The following is a 5,517-nucleotide window of genomic DNA, read 5'->3' as shown; positions in this document are numbered from 1 at the left end:
ATTTTTATATTTATGCAATGAAACTGTACATAAAATAAAGTTTGAATGATAACTAGTCTTGTGATCTGAACAGTATGTATGCACAGTTCTATGTGTAGCCCGGGCTATACCAGGGAGATGAAACATGATTATTGAAAGACCATCGTTCTTGTGCGTTTGGTATGAATAGTGTTTGATACAAGCTCGCCTTTCTTGTGCTTCTATAGGTATATTACCTATACAAATCGGCATGCTTCTGACTTATGTGAGAAGGGGCGAGGGTTCTTTGTATTGTAAAGATGCCTTCTTTACCCATTAATTACGATCATGTATTGCATCTATCAATGCAGCAAGAATCTCATGTATATATTTGTATGTAGAATTTCCTGGCCTTTTCACCAATATATATTTTATCACAGTATGAACATTGTCTCTTTTTATTGTTATTTGATTGACTGTTAAAAAAACACAAATTGCTCTCACTCAGCGTGCGGGTCATGGAGATCTGGGGTTGGGCACCACGTTTCCGTCCACACGCTGCTATGTATACCTTATGCCCAGGTAATAAAATCAATCAGTACCCAGTTCTGTGACCTCACAACTGGTGACCCAGGAGTGACAGTAAACACAGTGGTTTTGGCTTTGCTTTACCTTCAGAGAACCTTTAACGGAACCATATGCCGACAGTCTAGACCTCTGAAAGCTCCTTCCTCAGATAACACCCACGCCATTAACGGAATGATTATGGTGTACCTTCTTCAGGTATGTTTATGCGTTCTGGAACGGTTTGGCCCTGCCATTTACGATTCCCGCCGACTGTATTCAGAAGTCATTAACGGAACCACACAGCATATAGTTTGACTTCTGACGAGCCCCAAACACCATTAACAGACTAAATAATGAGCATTTATTTCGCATTTTGGTGTGAGTCAAAATGTCAGACACTGAGGTAGAAAGTCGTTACGAGGACACACAGATCCTCTGCATCCCCCTCTTGCCTTCGAAGGCAGCAATAACCCAGGCGATGAAACTGCCACTGTTCTCACGGCAAAATACCGCATCTTGGTTCCTGTGGGCAGACGTTCATTTCCATGTAGCTAAAATCACAGACGAGGAAACCAAAGTGGACTTCACCATGACAATGCTGCCGGAGGAGTTCTTCAACAGAATCACCCCATGGTTGGACGCACAGCCGGGCAAAGTCAGCACGAGGACCTACGAAAGAAACTTGTTGACACGTATTCCATACCCATCCCAGAGAGAGCCCAACATGCCCTTGACCTGATGAATCAGCCCCCGGGGGACGCATCACCCAGGGATGAGTGGGACGAACTATGAGGTCTCCTGATGTTGCAGGGCTTCAACTCAGACAGACAGAGGAGGGAGATCAGCTTGTTGCGGGAAATATTCCTGCGGCGCCCTCCGCAGGAGGTGAGGGCACAAATGATGGAAGCAGATGTGCTCTCGATGGACGAATTGGTGAGCCTCGCACACAAACTCCACGAGGCCACCAAGGCCTCCAAGCACACTGCAACACCTGCAGCCTGCAGCCTGGTAGGAGAAGAATCCGAAAAGGGAGACACGAATGTGGTATACAGGAAGAAGGCACTGCCGCAGCAGCAGAAGACAAGGGCAAATCCAACCTGGTGTTACTTCCATTGGAGGTTTGTAAAGGATGCCAAGAATTGCAGAGCCCCCTGTTCTTTCACAAAAAACTAGGAAGGTGGCTGCCCAGAGCAGAGGTGGCAGCAAACCTTAGAGAATCCCAGCCAGTAGGATTCTTCATCCACGACGCCACATTGGGACGACGGATGCTGATAGACACGGGGGCTATGCAGTCAGTATTTCCGCCATCAGGGGAGGACCGCAACTGCACATCCAGCACTGCAGCCACACTAGTGGCTGCAAATGGAAGCCCCATCTGCTGCTACGGAACTCGGACCCGCAGAATATCCATCCTGGGCCATAAATATGAATGGCCCTTCATCATCGCGGATGTCAAGTTTCCCTTACTAGGTGCCGATTTCCTTGCATAACACGGACTGCTGGTAGATGCTCGCTGAAAACGCCTGCTGGATACTGGAACCTGCTGCTCCCAACTGCTCTCTGCCGGACTGGGAATGCCCGCCGTATGCTCCATCTCATCAAACAAATAAAGCACCCTCCTGCATTAATTCCCAGATGTCTTCAAGCCAGAACTGTGTCAAGTGCCAGGTACCCAGGCCAAGCACTGCATCCATCACCACCACAGGCTCACTGACACATGCCAAGTTCCGCCGCCTGCCGCCCAAGAAACTCCAGGATGCTAAACGGGCATCCATTGGCGTTCACCCTCCACTTGAAGAAACCAGACGGTTCCTGGAGGCTCTGTGGGGACTATTTGTCGGCTGAACCTAATGACAACACCGGACCACTATCCCCTGCCAAACATGTAGAACCTAACAGGAGCCCTGCACGGGGCCAAGATATTCACAAAAATGGATTTGCTCAAGTCCTAAGACAGCCATCATCATGCTGTTCAGAAGATATACATTCTCCTACTCCACCTTCGGCCTCAGGAACACCAGGGCCACATTCCAACGCCTGATGGATAGCATCTTGGGAGACCTACCTTTCTGCGTCTGCTACCTGGACAACATCCTGATCTTCTGCAGGTCCCTGGAGGAGCACCTGGGTCACGTCCGGGCTGTGCTGAAACACCTTCAGGAGAACGAATTGGTCATCAGGTTCGACAAATGTACCTTCAGAGTGGAGAAGGTGGACATCCTGGACATGAGGTCTCTCCAACAGGTGTCCGCCCCATGGCCCCCAAGGTGGATTCAGTGAAGGATTTTCCAACACCAAAAATGATCAAGTCCCTGCAGGAGTTCCTTAGGCATGGTCAACTACTACTGACGATTCATGCTGGACGTCGCCTGCATCATGCATTCCCTAACTAGAGTGCTGAAGGGGAAGCCAAAAGCACTGACTTGGGAAGTCCTGCAGCAAAAGGCGTTCAAACAGATGAAGGCAACCTTCGCCAAAGCCACCACCTTAACATATCAAGACCCCACCACCCCCGCTGAGACTTACCACCGACTCTAGCAACATTGCTTGGGGAGCTGTGCTGGAGCAAATAGTAGACGGTTCCCCGCCCCCCACCCCCACCTGCTTGTGTTTTTTAACTGCAAGTTAAAGCCGCTGGAGACCCGCTACAGTGCATTCGACAGGGGACTGCTGGCAATCTACCAAGCTGTGCTGCACTTCAAGTGCCTCTTAGACAGCAGCCCATTCACCATCCTGACAGACCACAAGCAGTTGGTGCATGTATTCACGAAGGAGGGAGATGCATGGTTGGCAAGACAACAACGGTACCTGGCTGCTATCTCCGATTTCGGATGTACCATCAATTACATCCCCGGCAAGACAAACCAGGTAGCCAACACCCTCTCAAGGATTAAAATAATTCAGTCCACCTGGGCATAGACTACGAAGACCTGGTGAAGGAACAGGCTGCAGACCTGGAAACAGCAGCATACCATACTGCACTTACCGCACTGAAGTAGGAAAACGTGCCAATAGGTGAATCCGGATTGACACCTCTCTGCGACACCAGCACAGGCCGCCCACCCCCCCTGATACCCATGTCACAAAGAAAGCAGGTGTTCGACATCATCCACAGCTGTCCCATCCATCAGGATGAACAACAATGCGCCTGATGACAGAGAAATTTGTGTGGCATGGGATCAGGAAGGACATAAGAGAATGGGCAAAGAACTGTATACCATGCCAAACAGGTAAGATCACCTGGCAGGCGTAATCAGGCATCGGAGACTTCCCTCAAACACGATGGTGTTTCAGGCACATCCACGTAGATGTCGCAGGACCTCTGCTGCAATCAGGGGACGCCAGATACCTCCTGATAGTCATGGACCATTCCACAAGATGGCCGGAAGCAACCCCAGTGGTACAAGCATCAACAAGCGCCTGCGTGGAAGCCTATTATCAAGTTGGATAAGCTGTTTTTTCCATTTGCCAGCCGATATAACTACAGACAGGGGCCCAGCATTCTTGTCGAAACTCTGGGTCTCCCTGGCATGCCTGATGGGAACAACACTCCACAGCATGGCGGCATACAACCCTGTGGCCAATGGTATGGTGGAAACGACCCACCGTTCATTGAAAGCAGCTCTGATGGCACATTGTACTGGCGAGAATGGAAGGCGCAGCTGCCCTGGGTCCTGCTGGGTCTCCGCAACGCACCAAGGGCAAACGGCGAGGAATCTCCCACAGAAAAAGTCTACGGCAAAGCATTGGCCATGCCTGGAGAATTCTTCCCCACGGAGCCAGACAACCCGGATACACCCCTTCCAAGACTAAGAGAAATTGCAAAGAAATTTGCGCCCTGCCAGAAGGCTTTTGCGGACAGGACCCATAACTTCAGCCCAGAAGGCCTGAAAACCTGAATGCAAGTCTTCATGAGGAATGACGCCTGCCCCTCACCCTTGACCAGACCATACAGGGGACCATACCTCATGAACATCCAAAGACTGATCCTATTGACATGTTGCGGGAAGAACCAGGAAACAGACGTCCCAGAATTCCTCCACAAAACAAGACCTCGGATGAAGAGATCGGCATCCCGAAACGAGACCAAGGACGTCCCAAGGGCAGCACTAAGGATGCCATCCACCTGGCAAAACCGCCAGACGATTCAGCAGTCGAAACCACCCAATGACCGCAGATATCAAGAACTCACGGTTGGCTCCCAAGAAGGTACCGTGATTAACATTTAACAGATCTTCCAATCATTATTTCATAACAATTGTCTTGGGGGGGAGTACTTGTAAAGACGTCTTCTTTACCCATGAATTACGATCATGTATCGCATCTATCAACTTAGGAAGAATCTCATTTATATATTTTTATGTAGAATTTCCTGGCCTTTTCGCCAATATATATTTTATCACTGTATGTACATTATGTCTCTTGTTATTATTTGATTGACTGTTAAAAAAACGCAAATTACTCTCATTCAGCATGCGGGTCACGTCTCCATCCACTCACTGCTAGTATACCTTATGCCCAGGTAATAAATCAATCAGTACCCAGTTCTGTCTTCTTTGGCCTCACAGTATTTATATATACGCATTCAAATATGTTTGTGAAGAAATAGTCTGAGTATTTATGACAATAAGCCTATGATATTGGACGCATTTATTTTCAGCCCACTCAACTGAACATGCACATGTGCCACATCTTCGCCTGTGGGTGAACAAACGAGATGAAACAGACTTTTTTTTTTATTCTACTGCTACTGTTCAATGAGATCAAAGTGATTACGACGAAATTAAGATCACAATTGTGAAAGAGAGAAGAAGAAAATGTATAAGAACTAAATGAACTGAACCTTATATGTTACTTACCGACTAAAAAAAAGTAAAAAACTAAAAGAAAACTTATACTGGGCAAAACTGCTCGCATTATTGACAAATCCATTACACTACATGTCATGTCAGCAGCATAATATTATCAACGAGTGACTTTGTCATTTCTTTG

This window comes from Macrobrachium rosenbergii, chromosome 15 (assembly GCF_040412425.1).
Source record: "Macrobrachium rosenbergii isolate ZJJX-2024 chromosome 15, ASM4041242v1, whole genome shotgun sequence".
NCBI lineage: Eukaryota > Metazoa > Arthropoda > Malacostraca > Decapoda > Palaemonidae > Macrobrachium > Macrobrachium rosenbergii.
The sequence above is the reverse complement of the archived record's forward strand: the minus strand, read 5'-3'. Positions refer to the sequence as shown.